The 15842-nt window shown below is 40.5% G+C and overlaps 1 protein-coding gene and 1 long non-coding RNA gene across 3 annotated transcripts in view; both read right to left on the bottom strand.

The window, feature by feature from the left end:
* The window catches only part of SPAG1 (sperm associated antigen 1), a 159897-nt gene extending 157500 nt beyond the window's left edge, over positions 1-2397 (bottom strand). For both annotated transcript variants that reach the window (XM_058275781.1, XM_058275780.2), the window contains exon 1: positions 2314-2397. The gene's annotated coding sequence lies outside the window, so the exon portion shown is untranslated. The remainder of the gene's footprint in view (positions 1-2313) is intronic.
* Positions 2398-12816: 10419 nt separating this feature from the next.
* On the bottom strand, positions 12817-15075 carry LOC139436414 (uncharacterized). The gene is made up of 3 exons (XR_011645665.1): positions 14987-15075; positions 13897-13989; positions 12817-12854 (listed from the first exon to the last, which is right to left on the bottom strand). It is a non-coding gene; the product is annotated as an uncharacterized lncRNA (long non-coding RNA).
* Between the last annotated feature and the right edge of the window lie 767 nt (positions 15076-15842).

Genomic DNA, 15842 nt, shown 5'->3' with positions numbered 1-15842 from the left:
GTGGGGAGGAGGGAAGAAAGGGGAGAGAAATAAATAAAAATAAATCTTTAAAAAAAGTCCTTCATTGTAAATCCTCACAGGGCCCACTTGATGGAATAGAGGAGAGTATGGGCCATGATGTGAACCAATGTATATGAGGTGCAGAGGTGCCCAAAGATGTACTTACCAAATCCAATGGATGTGTCATGATGATGGGAACGAGTGTTGTTGGGGGGGGGGGGAGAGGGGGGTTGGGGGGTTGGGGTTGAATGGGACCTCACATATATATTTTTAATGTAATATTATTACAAAGTCAATAAAAAATAAAAAAATTATTAAAAAAAAAAAAAAATGTCCTTAATAAGTGTTTGCTGAAATGAATTGAAAATGAGGAGGCCTCGGGCAGTTTTACTGACTAACAGCAGTGCTGTTAATGATGATGATAATAATAACAGCAGCACGTTACAAATATTACTTCCTTTAATTCTTCAACTACACTATCAGGTAGATATTTTACATAGAGAGAAGCAATGACAACAGTGGTTAACACTTATGGAGCTAAATTACTATTTGCCATATATGGATGATCTCACTTCATTTTCAAAAACACTCCCACAATAGATGGTATAGCAATCCCATTTTACAGATAAAGAAATTGAAATTTCAAGGAAGTAATCTGTTTAACATCACATAGCTACTAAGTTGGGATCTGAGGATTGGAACCTCAGCAGGCTAACTACAGAGCTCACATACTTAACCTTTGTACCAGTGCTTTTTAAAATGCAAGCAGCAACTCACCTAAAATCAGTTTAGTGAGTTGCAATCAGCATTCTTTTAGCTATGAGATAAATCTATGTAACCAGGAGTTATGTGTGGATGTATAACTGCATATGGATGCAAAATAAAATATATTTCTTAGTGTGGGTCACTGTCAAAATTTTTAAAAACTCACTGCACTAAACTATATTGGCTGGTGGTTTTAAAAACAAAAGAGTAGCACAGCAATGGGTCTAATTTATTCGAAGTTTTTCCTTTAGCATGCTTGCCCTCTGGGTGTCTAGTCATACCAAATCTCTGCAAAAAAAAGAGCATGCACTGTCAGCTTCTCCTCCATGTATCTGCTGGCTTTGACATGGGTATACAATATAATAACAGTTCTTCAGCTTTTGGATGAGACCCAACAGAGAAGTTCGATTGTGGCTTTTACACAACACTCACAGGGCCCAACATGAGGAATGTTTCCATCACAAAGGATATCCTTAAAGGGTAGACAGTTTCAGGAAAGCAAGATGAAGACTATCTTAATTATTGGTGCTGCCCAGAATAGAATGGGTTGCCTTAGACTTTTTCCTAATATTTAAATATCTATTGTGATAAAATGGAATTACCTCGAATTGAAGGTATGTTGCAACCCTGAGATTTGTATGATCAAAGAAAATATAATGTAAAATATTTGGCATGACAGAGCCATCTCTTACCTACCTAATCTAGTGAATTTCATTCTGAACAGTTTTAACTGAGGAAACTTTTTGAAAACTACCATATTTTTGTGTGGGGGACACATATTCTCAAGACTAAATGTTAATTCTCAAATTCCAAAAATCAACTTATCCAATGCTTCGCTCTCTTTTTTAACTCTGTCACCATCTGTTCACAAAGTATTTGTCTCTGAGTATGAAACCTTTGGGTCTATGAATGTATTGGATTTAATTTTCTCTCCATTATCCTGGTCCATATCCACTTCCCATATTTCCTAATCAGTTTATTAGTAACCTCAGTGAGAACTGCGATGAATTATCGTAACACAAAAACCTGGGTATCTCCCACCAAGACACGTTCTTTCCAGCATCCACAGAGCCAAGCGCCCTCCGCAGCCGGAGACGGAAAGGAAATGGCATCCTCCAGGCGTAGCAACGGTTTCTATGTACCCCACAGAGAGGTGGCGGCGGCGGGGCCTGAGCGGGCTCCGGCATCTCTACAGCCAACCCGCCACGGTCAGGAGGCACCGTGGGGCCTCGGGCACGGCTCCCCACCTCCCAGCTTTGGCCACCAGGGCTGATCGCCGCCGGCAGACCGCGGGACCCCTGAGCTGCGGCCCCGCCCTCAGAGACCTCCGCCCCAAACTCGGCCTCCGCCCGCTCGGGTTTCCACCGCCCTCAGCTGTTCCCTGCCCCCGGGAAGCGCGTCCATCGCCCGACGAGCTCCCACCCACTCGAGCCCGACGGGGCATTTGCCCCCTCCGCCCCTGCTGCCTCTCACCCTGACCCCGGAGGCAGGGACTGAGATGGGAAGGAGTACTTTCTTTCCGGCCGGCAGGTACCCGCGAGGACTCACCCGGTTCTAGGCCCCGCGCGGCGCGGAGCAGGCAGGCGCAGCACCCGCTTCCAGCAACGCCGGCGGCGCCGCGTCGCGCGGGACTGGAGGGCTGGAGGCCGCCGGGGGCGGGGCGAGGCTCCCTGCGCGTAACTGGTTGGTTCCCACCTGCCAACCCGAGGATTGGCCTTTCGGGCCCCGGTGGCACCTCCGCCTTCCCCAGGACCGAGGGCCTTCTGAGAGGAGGGTAAGCATGAACTCCCCTTCCTTTCGTTTGAGTTTCAGTTCGTTTCTGAGAGAGCTAAAACGCTGATACTGTTCCGTTATCCTGGTCTGTCGTACTATAAATTCCTACTTAACTAAAGAAACGTAATTAAGTTTCAGAGTCTACATTGCAACCTAGATCCACTGCCTGTTACCCCCTTAAACACAGAATAAATCAAAGACTATACTCTTAGTTACACAAGACTCCTTTTCCTTTTCATGCATTCAACATTTTCTGAGTGCTCTATCGCACTGGGCTATAAGGGTGAATGAGACACAATCTAATTCAGATGAATGAAACAGCAGGGATCATATCTGGGGAAATGTATTTGTTTTATAATTTCTAGGTGAAATAGATAAATGCACCTGGTACAGACATTGACACTTTTCAGAGACTAAGTAAATGTACTTCGTTTCCCCTTTGCATTTAAATTACAGACCCAAAGCAGGTGCTGATAATGGCAAAAATTCTAGTGCTCAAAATATGATTTCTTATGTGTATACTTTTACTCCATTGCCAGTGCTGGAGAATGTTAAATTTTCATGTTTATAAAAATGGGTTCAAACTGTAGAATAATTCTTGACCTGCCTTATTAATTTCATCATGGGGAACAGCATCACACACCTGCAAAATCACTTCACACCTCATTCCAGGCATCAGACTTCCTTCGCAATTATGACCTCAGTTTAAAGCACTCAGAAAACTGTAACTTCCCTAGGGAAGGAACCCTTTAAGTATGTGGGGGAATGGCTATAATTCCACATTCCCTGCTTTTTTTACTAACAATGTTTTCTTTTGATTATAATTATGTATACACTTACACTGAATAAACAAATAGGATAAAAAGAGTATGGGCCATGATGTGAACCATTGTCTATGAGGTGCAGAGGTGCCCAAAGATGTACTTACCCAATCCAATGGATGTGTCATGATGATGGGAACGAGTGTTGTTGGGGGGGGGGGAGAGGGGGGGTGGGGGGGGGGGTTGAATGGGACCTCACATATATATTTTTAATGTAATATTATTACAAAGTCAATAAAAAAAAAAAAAAGCAACTGGAAGTAAATAGAACTCTGTAGGCAAATAAAAGTTATCATTATTGTCCTCACAGAGAAAATAGAAGACATTGCTTCCAAAAAACAAGAACAGAATGCTGTAAGCTTATAAAAGGGGAGGGGGCACTAAAAGAAAAATAACTAAGCTCTTAAAAATTAAAATCATATCATAATAACTTATGGAAGATTGTTAACAGTAATATTGTAATATGTTTGCAACAAGAGCAAAGAAGCTGTATCAATTCTAAGGGGAAAAAATAGGGGAGTATAAGGGGGTATGGGATTTTTCCTCTTTGAGTAATGAAAATGTTCTAAAATTGAGATGATGAGAGCACAACTGTGATGAAAATGAGAGCCACTGAACGTACACCTTGAATGGATTGTTTAAGGCATGGGACTGTATAACACAGTGAATCCTGTGGTAAAAGATGGACTGCAGTTAACAGAATATGAGAATGTTTTCTCATGAACTATAATAAATATATAATACTAAAACAAGGTTTTAATAATCGGGTGGGTTGGGGGAATAATACGCCAAATATAAGATATGGGCTATAGTTAGTATTATCTTGACAATGATCTTTCACAGTTCATGACAAATGTTTCCCAACAATACAAGGTGTTGGTAGTGGGGTGATGTATGGGAGCCCTGTGTGATATACATCTTTGATTTGTAAGTTCACAACTTTTACTATATACTTAATGTTTATGTTCATATACGAATTATATATTTCAATTTTTAAAATTTTAATGAAAAAAGAATTATACCAGAAATGAGAAATCCAACTGAATGACTAGAAGATAAAGTGGAAATCTCTTAGAGGAGAAAAAAATGGAAAACAGGAAAAAGATGAGTAAATTAGGTCAAAGAAGTCCAATATTTGATTTTTCTTTTTAAGAAATCCTAAAAAAGAGAAATAGTGGAAGTTATTAAATAATTCAGGAAAATGTCCCAGAATTGAAGGGCTTGAGTTTCCAGATTGCAAGATATTTACTCACAAAAAGATAAAGAACACTGCAAGAGAAGAATAAAATTAAGTCTAAATATAATCAAAATTGAATTCCTCATCTGGATTTGTTTCTCTACTTCAGTTCTTGACTTTAACATCCTTCTAAAAAATATGACTCGATTATCATCTTCCTGCTTAAACTCTCCAAAGGCTTCCTGTCACTACACTTACAACTTGAAACTCCTTAACATGGCCTATTGGGAGCTACATGAACCTTCTGCCTACTTCTCATTTCTTTCCCCTTTGCTCACCCAGTAGGGCCCCTTACTGTCCCACCCACCACAGAGGGTGGGTACTTGCTGTTCCCTCTGCCAGGAATGCTCTGCACAGGGCTGACTCCTAACCATTCACATCTCTATTCAAATACCATTTGCTCAAAGAAAGCATTCTGGACTACTCAATCAAGTATCCTCATTCTTGCCTCCATTACTTCAATCTGTTTTATTTTCTTCATAGCATTTATCACTATTTGAAATTGTTTATTGTATGTGTCCACCATAAGACAGTAAGCTCCAAGAGGGCAGAATCAATTTGCTTTGTTCTCTGTTGTGTCAGTGCCTAACATGTTCATTCATCCAATGTTTACTGAGCACCTACTATGTGCTGAGCACTTGGTTATGTGCTCAAGCTATAAAGAAGAAGGAGCTATGCCTGGGCAATAAAGGAGTTAAGAGTCTAGACTAGAGTCTAGTAAAGACGACATATAAAGAGATTATCATTATAAAATGAGGTAAGTGCAACTCTTTCAACAAATATTTATTGAGCAACTATCATATATCCTGCATTGTACCAAGCGTTGAGAATACAGCAGTTTTTCTCATATGGAACATACAATCTAGATACTAAGGGAGTCTTGAGAGAACCGTTTATGAAATTGGAAAGCCAGGAAAAGCTTCCTGAAGGAAACTATACTTGAGCTAATTCCTAAAAAGTTCAGAGACCAACAGAAGAGGTCATTACAGCAAGAGGGAGAGCATGTGAAAGGGCACAGGTAGAAAAGAAATAAAGCCTACTATGTGCTAAGGAACTGCAAGAATCTCCTTATCAAAAGATAATGTGAGTTGGGGAGCTGGTTTAGCTCAGTGGTTCAGTGCCGGCTTCCCACATACGAGGTCCCAGATTCAATCCCTGGCACCAGCACCTCCTCCCACCTCCATCCTTCCTGTATTAGTCAACCAAAGGGGTGCTCATGCAAAATACCAGAAATTGGTTCGTTTTTATTTAGGATAGGAGCTTACAGATACCAGGCCATAAAGCCTAAGTTACTTCCCTCATCAAAGTCTATTTGGAGCAAGATGGTTGCTGACATCTGTGAGGGTTCAGGCTTCCTGGGTTGCTACATTCCTGGGCTTGCTTTTCTCTGAGTTCAAGGTTCCTTTCTTCCCAGCGCTGGCTTCTCTTTCCTCTGTGTGCTGACCTCCCAGGGCTCCAGCTTAAGTCTTCAGCATCAAACTCCAACATCAGAACTCCAACATGAGAAAACCCTCAAATTTGTTATCTGCCATGCCTTTTATCTGTTGAGTTCCCACCCACCAAGGGGTGGAGACTCAACTCAATCATGCCCAGGTTACAGATCAGGTTACAAATAAATCCAGTATCTATTTTTAGAATTCATAACCATATCAAACTGCTACACCTCCCAAAAAAGATATGAGAGCAAAGTTGAAGTGATGAGATGTAGGCAAATAGTCATTATCCAGAGCCACATATACTATGCCCAGGACCTTTGATTTTATCAAAATGCATGTCAATAAAGCTTTTCAGTGGGACAGTGCCACGAAATTTATCATTTAGAAAGAGCAATCTGAAGTGTATGAAGTAGAGGAGAGCAAGGCTGAGAGTTAGGATACCAATGTAAGACTAATACAATCCTTAATGTGGGAAAATGTTAATATTACAGTAACGGTGATCATAATAGTTAACATTTATTAGGTTATGAGTTTTACATGGTGTTTTAGTTTCCTAGGCTATTCCAATGAGTACCAAGAAATGGGTTGGCTTAAACAATGGGAATTTATTAGCTTACAGTTTTGAGCCAGGAAAATATCCAAATCAAGGTGATGCTTTCCTCCTTAGACTGGCTGCTGGCAATCCTTGGCTTCTCTGCCACATGGCAAGGCTGCAACTGCTCTTCTCTCCCGTCTCTTCCAGATTTCACTGACTTCAGCTTCTTTCTTCAGTGCCTTTCTCTCTTTGTGTGAAGTTCATTCTCTTATAAAGGACTTGGGAAATAGGATTAAGACCCATCCTGAATAAAGTGGGTCACACCTTAACTGCAACAGCCTCATCAAAAAATTCCACTTAAAATGGGTCCACACGTACAGGAATGGATTAAATTTAAAAACATGTTTTTCTGGGGTACATACAGTTTTCAACCATCACACAACAAATCTTTTGAGGTAGGTGCTATTATTTCACCCTTATTTTACAAATAAGGGAAATAAAACCTGGTAAGTTCACATAGCAAACTAATAAGGACCAGCGGGTACTCAGGCTCACAGCCTTATGCCAAAGTCCATGCAATTTACTGAGCGCTTGACTACTAATCTACCGATCAATAAGTCCTATCACAACTTCAAAAATATATCTTTCACAATCAACTACTCACCCCCCACACAGCTACCACCCTGGTATACTCACCATCATTATTAGGCCTAATTATTACAGATGGCACCTAACTGGTTCTCCACTGCCACTCTGTCTCTGTAAAGTCCATTCTCACATAACAGCCCAAGCAATCTTTTTAAATCTTAAATATGTCACTCCTTATAGCAGTTTGATATTATTGATGAATTCCAAAGAGAAATACTGGATTATCTTTGTAAACTGATCTCTTCCTCTTGGCATATTAGATTATATTGGATTCACAGGATTACTTGATTAAGTAATTTGGTAAACCTCTTGTGCCACCCTTGGTGGGTGGGGACTCACAGATAAAAGGCATGGTAAAGGACAGAGTTGGAGGGGATTTTAATGTTGGAGTTGGACTCTGAAGCCTTAAGCTGGAGCTCCGGAAAGTAAGCTCACAGAGGAAAGAGAAGCAAGCCCCAGGAAGACAGAAACCCTGAATCAAGAGAGAAGCAAGACCCTGGAAGGGAGGAACCCAGGAAGCCTGAACCCTCACAGACATCGGCAGCCATCTTGTTCCAACACGTGAAAATTCTTTGGTGAGGGAAGTAACTTATGCTTTATGGCCTGGCATCTGTAAGCTCCTACCCCAAATAAATACCCTTTATAAAAACCAGCTGAGGGAAGCGGGTTTGGCTTAATGGATAGAGTGTCTGCCTACCACATGGGAGGTCCAGGGTTCAAACCAGGGCCTCCTGACCCATGTGGTGAGCGGCCCACGTGCAGTACTGATGCATGCAAGGAGTGCTGTGCCATGCAGGGGTGTCCCCATGTAGAAGTGCCCCACGCGCAAGGAATGTGCCCCACAAGGAGAGCCACCCCACGTGAGAAAAGTGCAGCCAGCCCAGGAATGGTGCCACACACACGCAGAGCTGCAAGATGACACAACAAAGAGGACACAAGATTCCCAGTGCTGCTGACAAGAATACAAGCAGACACAGAAGAACACACAGCAAATGGACACAGAGAGCAGACGGGGGGAGGGGGGGGTGAAGAGAAATAAATAAAAAATCTTAAAAAACAAACAAACAAACCAATTTCTGGTATTTTGCATCAGCCCCCTTTGGCTGACTAATACAGAATTTGGTACCAAGGAGTGAGGAAGTGCTTTTGCAATTACCAAAATGCTGGAAGTTTTATAAATGGGTAAGTATTTTTAGAGGAATTGTGAGATGCCTGATAGAAAAGGCCTAGAACGCTTTAAAGAGACTGTTGATAGTAATATGGATGCTAAAGAGACTTTTTATGATGCCTTAGAAGTAAATAATGAAACTATTATTGGAAACTGGAGGAAAGGTAATCTATGTATTAAAGCTGCAGAGAACTTGGCAAGATTAACTCCTGGTGTTTTATAGAAGGAAGAAATTGAAAATGGTGAGCCTGGGTATTTAGCTGAAGAAATTTCCAAAGTAAACCCAGAGAATGCAGCTTGATTTCTGCTTACAGCTTATAGCAAAATGTTAGATGACAGAGATATGCTGAGGACTGAACTGTCAGGCACAAAGAAAACAGAAAGTGATTCTGGAAATTCCAAGCTTCTGGAAATCAAGATCCCAGATGAAAGTGCCCCATTAGAGGACTTAACTAAAGTTGGAACTAATAAATCAAGGTCAAAGATGCAGTTCTCTAGGAAAGACTTGTGAAAGGAATTACTGTCTGATGGCTTGGACCCCTGTTTCCTAAATGCTAAACCAACAAGGTTTTTGAGAGAGCTGTATGAACAGAACTACTGTCAGCCTGGAATAAAAAGGACATGGAAAGGAGAGACTGAAGGAGAAACAACTTTAAGAGGAAAACCATGGAAGCTGAGAACTGGAATTAGGACATCACCTTGGGCCAAGAGAGGAACCCCACCCATGTATACAGAGAGGTGAGTTTGCCCTAGCAGTTGAAGAGGGTGGATGTTCCTTTCCAATGTTCTGGGAGAGTTTTGCTGCCCCAGGGTACAGAGAGGGTGGATCACATTCTCCAAGGATTAAGGTGGTTAAGGGCAGCACCCCACAGGTCTGAGTGGGGTGGACCTGTCCCCCAAAGGTTAGGGAAGGCCAAGTGGTCAACTCGTTGCTCTGAGAGGGTTGAGCGTATTTGCCAAAGGTTAGGAGGAATATTGTCTTCATGTCACTCTACTAGAGGGGTCAAGACTCTAACCCAAAGATTGAGTAAGGTGTGGCAATCACCCCAACACTCTTGGAGAGTGAGGTCTGCAGCTTGGTCGACAACCGGATGCTTGATGAGGGTATAACCAAGAAAATAGCTGTTGGGCAAGCATGTGGAAAGGGTAGGTTCCCATAAGGCACCAAGGAGAAACCACCTTCTTAAGAATGACCCCCAGACTTTGAAATCAAACAGAGGATTCCCTACAGGTCTACTAAACTGAAGAGAAACAGTGACTCATGTTTCCCTCCCAATTTCTCCTTATTGTAATGAAAATGTTTATCCTTTGTCTGTCCATTTATGTATTGGAAGTAAATTGTTTTGTAATTTCAGAGGTTTATAGCAGACAGACTTTGCCCCAGGACAAACTGTATTTCTTTACATTGTGATATGATTTAGTACTTGCATTATAATTAAGGTTTTTTATTATTATAATGTCTTTTTGGAATTCAGAGGGTAGCGTGTAGCAGTTTGATATTATTGATGAATTCCAAAGAGAAATATTGGATTATCTTTGTAAACTGATCTTTTCCTCTGGGCATATTAGATTATATTGGAGTCATAGGATTACTTGATTTAAGTAATTAGGTAAACCTCTTGTGCCACTCTTGGTGGATGGGGACTCACAGATAAAAGGCATGGCAAAGGACAGAGGTAGAGGGGTTTTTAAAGTTGGAGATTGATGCTGAAGCCTTAAGCTGGAGCCCCGGAGAGTAAGCTCAGAGAGGAAAGAGAAGCAAGCCCCAGGAAGACAGAAACCCTGAATCAAGATAGAAGCAAGACCCTGGAAGGGAGGAACCCAGGAAGCCTGAACCCTCACAGATGTCAGCAGCCATCTTGCTCCAACACATGGAAATAGACTTTGGTAAGGGCAGTAATTTATGCTTTATGGCCTGTTATCTATAAGCTCCTACCCCAAATAAATACCCTTTATAAAAACCAACCGATTTCTGGTATTTTGCATCAGTACCCCTTTGGTTGACAAATACACTCCTCTACTTATTTCCCCAATGACTTCCCACAAGGCCATAAGTGAGCTGGTCCCTCCTTCTACAAACTTGTCTCTTCCCACTCTCTCCTGCCTCATAAAATTCCAGTAACAAGGGCATCATTCTGACCAAGACAAGCTCACTTTCCACCTTAGAACTTCTCCTCTGGCTATTTCCCATTTCAAAAATGTTCCTTTTTTATCTTCCTGTGGCTGTCTACTCATCCTTCAGCCCTCTGCTCAAATAACCACTCCCCCTTGGTTAACTTCCAGCTTATTCTAGGAGGGGTGGGAGTGTGTGTTCATAAGTGTATATGAGGAGGAGGCATATTTTACACCATGTCTTATATATTTTATTCTTTATATATTCTGGTCATTTCTGATTTCATCTGCTATATCCGAATTTTTCATAATTTCTGAAGACATTTTATCTTGAAACGTTACCTCAAAAGATTGACCATCATTCATTCCTCCACTTTGACAACAAAACTGAAGTTAAATATAATAATGTGAATTACCTAAAATCTGTAAGCAAATAAGTGGCAAGACTGGAATTTGGAATTTTAAGTTCTGTTCAGTACTTTTTCACTCAGTGTCCAGAGTTGTTGGTACACACCTTATTAGGGGATGAGGTGTCAACCTTGAGCTCAAATTTACTGATTTTTATATTTCTACAGCACTATTCAAAGGAATCTTTTAAAAGCAATTTTACATCTACTTTCTCATTTTTTTTCACATATATATCCAAGTAACAGGTCAAATTACTTCCATTTTATAGATGAAGGGGACACAAAGAGATTAAGTGACTGACTAAAACCACAGGTCTTGGGAAGCGGACGTGGCTCAACTGATAGAGCACTGCCTACGACATGGAGGGTCCAGGGTTCAATCCCAGGGCATCGTGACCTGTGTGGTAAGCTGGCCCACACACAGTGCTGATGCGCGCAAGGAGTGCCGTGCCACGCAAGGAGTGTGCCTTGCAAGGAGAGCCATCCCGTGTGAAAAAAGTGCAGCCTGGCCAGGACTGGTGCCACACACATGGAGAGCTGATACAGCAAGATGACACAACAAAAAGAGACACAGATTCCTGGTGCCGCCTGATAATGCAAACAGATGTAAAAGAATGAGAGCAGATGACAATGGGGGGGGGGGGAGAGAGAAATAAATAAAATAACAAATCTTAAAGTCTTAAAAAAAACCACAGGTCTTGACTTCCAGTTTTAATACTTAGCCCATTAAACCTTCTGCCTAGTTAACCAAATAACAATATTTAAATAAACTATCAATACACAAAAGACCTAGGATGAATTAGAACAGTTAAAGTATACTACATTAAACTTGGGGTTCATTTATTTAAGGCACTGTCGTAAGGCAAGAGCTTATATATTAGGATTCCCTTGTCTGAAAAGGACAAGGTAAAAGGACTCTTTTTTTTAAAAAGAGACAGAGGGGAGTAGAGGTGGCTGAAGCCATTGGGTGCCTCCCTCCCACACGATGAGCACAGGACTACCATGCAGAGAGTAGACAGCAAGTGCAAAAGGGGGGGTTGGGGGGAGAATTAAATAAAATAAATCTTAAAAAAAGAGAGACAGACCTAGCTATTAATAAAGTTGGAATATATCTAATCTTTAAAACGAAAATTAGGGAAGCCAACATGACATTATATAATGATGGACTCTGGGAATAGATGGAGTACAGGTGTGACTATCAATTCAATGTTACTAAAATCAAGGCAAAAGATTTAAACATTTATCCAATAATGTTAGTAACCAATCCCCATTTCTTTTTCTGTCCTGAAAGCAGGATTTTTCACCGTAATGAATGATTATACCTAGGAATTGCATCTGACTAAATAGTCTGCTTCATCCAGTTGACTTTGCCTTAAAGAGAACCATTAAAATTTCTCTTCCCTCTCCCAAGATTGTTAAAATAATCAAGCATTATGTAAAAATATAGAAATATATCAAGTAAAACAAAAAATAAGTCAAAATGATGTATGCACATTGATGGCAAATACACTGGTATTCTCTGTACCAAAGGACAAACTCTATAAACTGATGATATAGGACATTAGTTTCCAAGGAACATGGTTAATCAGACTCTCACAGGGCCCTAGAAATCTGTATTTTTAACAAGAGCCCCAGTGATTCTAGGCTTTGATTTAAAGTTTGGTTTAGGAAGAGAAATTCAAACCTTACCATTTGATTTAATATACAATAATATTAAATTATAAGTCATGTAATTGAACAACAAAAAAACAATTTATTTATACAAAGTATTAACAGATATCTAAATACATGGTTTAAAGTAATGAAATAAAATGAAATTGTTTATTTGTAGTTGTATTCATAAAGTATGCTAACCAAAATCTATGTAACAATATGGCACATTAATGACAAATTCAAATACAAGCAAAAATGTTATCCTGAATTCACGTTTCATCGAGCATCAAAAACCACCACTGTATTAATCTGAATTAAGGACAACAAATATTTAAAAATTGTATGAATCTTTTAACACTTCCAAGTCACTTTCTTTTTGCGATAACCTAGTTTGTTATTAAACTTAAAATGCACAAAATAATGGAATTCACTATTTACTAAGACAACTGGCTATGAACTAAAAAACTATTCGGATTTTTTAGTCCCATTTCCATGATACAAAAGACTTAGATATCAAAAAAACACGTAAGGGAAGCGGACTTGGCCCAATGGATACGGCGTCCGCCTACCACATGGGAGGTCCGCCGTTCAAACCCCAGGTCTCCTTCACCAGTGTGGAGCTGGCCCACATGCAGTGCTGATGCGCGCAAGGAGTGCCCTGCCACGCAGGGGTGTCCCCCGCTTAGGGGAGCCCCACCCGCAAGAAGTGCGCCCCATTAAGGAGAGCCACTCAGCATGAAAGAAAGTGCAGCCTTCCCAAGAATGGCGCCGCGCACACACACGAAGAGCTGACACAGCAAGATGACACAACAAAAAGAAACACAGACTCCCGGTGCTGCTGCTAAGGAAAGACACCTTCACAGAAGAACACAGCAAATGGGCAGAAAGAGCAGACAACTGGGAGAGGGGAGGAAGGGGAGAGAAATAAATTTTTAAAAAAACCCAAAACACTTAAGTAATGCTAAAGGGCATGATAATTCATTGACTTTTATTTAAATTGCTAGTTACCACATAATTTATTCTGTCTTTGGGTTAATAATATAGGTCCTACTTTCTCAATGAGGTAGTATACACAATAATCTAGTATGTCCATAAAATCAAGGTCAAGTATGAGTTTTTATATAATTTCAAAAGCCCTGAAAAATTAAATTTAGGAGAACCAAAATCAACTACTATTTAAAATATTTATAGCCTATAAACTGGCATAGTAGTCCATGAAAATGCTAATCATGTTTTTAAAAAGTTGTCATCTTTACCCAAAAGCAGTCTTTAACTGTCAATTCAAACATAATTCTTCATTTCCTCCTACCTTATATTTAGAAAGCAGAGTTAAAAGGATACATCTTTTAGTCCTTTTCTTGTACATTATTCTGTATCCACATTCTCTGCATCTGATTGGATCTCTGGATTTTATTTCATTTTCTGTGTGACATTCTGGAAAACAAAACATGCTTACTTAGTGTCTAAAAGGAAAACATTATAGATAAGCAAATTGTCTTAACCACATTTTTCACCCAAACCACTAAAATAAACTAAATGCCAGGAGTGTCTTGCTATTACCAAATATACTAAAGGGGCAATGCACTTTTTCCTACGCAAGAAATGAAATCTTAATGAAAAAGGATTTGTGTGTATGTGGTTTCAAGTGTTCTACTTTAGAACCTTGAAGATCAGTGACTCATTTAAATAAAGGAAAAATGTGATCATTTTTTAAAAAAACAAGTGAAAACTCTTACTAGTGCGTTACTCTTACCTCCACAGATATAGATCATTGGCTGCTGCTTTGGAGGCTGCACGTCCTTCTGGGTGTCCATTGTTAGTCCCTGAAATCACACTCAAATATTGACTAAAGGGGTTCCTCACAAATCCAACCAGGCCCCATTTTTCTCAGGAAAAGCTAAAAGGGTCCCAATTCCTCAACTGTACTTTTTTTCAAACCCTAAGGGTAGATTTAAAGGATGGAAAAAACGTATTAAGCGCTTACTCCAAACTCGACGCAGTAATACTTCATACATGTTATTTCATTATAATCGTCTCAACAATCCTGGGAAATATCACTCTTACTATTTTACAGATGAAGAAACCAAATCTTAGATAAATTAACCTGCGCGGGGTTACTCGGCTAATAAGAGGCAGAGGGATACTGGTCTGACTACAAGCTTCGCGTTCTCATTTAACTCAGACACAAATCCTATTTTCCCGAACTTTTGAAGGAGATGGCCAAAAAACTACAGGCCTCAACAGAGAAACATTCTATCTAAAGATAAAAGAAAAATGAAATAATTACCAATAGTAACCTAAACAGCTAAATTAAAAGAAACCAGGCGAAAGACTGACAACGTCGACTCTATCCACAGCCCTCTTAAGACGAAATCCACTCCAGGACCTTTTCAACACCCCGAGTTTTCCAAGTTTGGCACCAAATACTCACCCCCAAACCCTGGCCTCCAATTCCCTACCTAGGCAACAGAGAAGCCCTCTTACTCAGCGATCGGAAAGCGTACGCAGCTCATGGTTGAGTGCCAACTTCCGGCGCCGGCATACTACGCAGAGATGGAGTCGCGCTCCTTCCGTCATGGGCGTGGCTGAGGAACTCTAATTGAAAAAAGGCGGTAGAACCGGGACTTTTTAACGGTAGACTATGTGGAAATAAATGGCTGTTTCGCCGCCAGCTACTTTCATTTTTTCAGGAAAGCAAAGCATTTTAACAGTCCTGAAAGTAGAAGGAGGTTTATTTTTCCGACTAATGAGGTCGGTAGAAAATGACACTTCTCCGACAGGGTTAAAAGAGAAACCGAGCTGTCAGAATTGCCTGTGGAATCCTAGGCTTGCCGTTACTCGGAGGAATATAGAAGAATCGACACCACCGCTGGTTTTCTTCTAGAAAAAAAGACTTTCCAGATTATGTTTTTCAAATCTTGCGTATTATGGCACTTTCAATACCTGTATTGAAGCTGTAGAGCAGCCACTTCCTGCCTGTATTGTTTTTGCTTTTTTGCTTTTTCTTGCTATCCACCTGCCATCATCCCCTCCCTCCCACACTTCATTCCTTTTATTCGTTTTTTGTTTGTTTTGTTGTTGTTTTTGTTTTGTTTTTAAGATACAGGGAACAGGGATTGAACTCAGGACCTCATATGTGGGAAGCCAGCACTCAACCTCTTAACCATATCAGCTCCCCTGAGTTGGTTTATTTACTTATTTTTTTTGCTTTGTTTTGTTTTTAGGAAACCTTGGAACCGAACCCAGGACCTTCCATGTGGGAAGCAGGCGCTCAACCACTGGAGCCA

Source organism: Dasypus novemcinctus, chromosome 14, assembly GCF_030445035.2.
Source record: "Dasypus novemcinctus isolate mDasNov1 chromosome 14, mDasNov1.1.hap2, whole genome shotgun sequence".
In the NCBI taxonomy this organism is placed as follows: domain Eukaryota; kingdom Metazoa; phylum Chordata; class Mammalia; order Cingulata; family Dasypodidae; genus Dasypus; species Dasypus novemcinctus.
The sequence above is the reverse complement of the archived record's forward strand: the minus strand, read 5'-3'. Positions and strand labels throughout refer to the sequence as shown.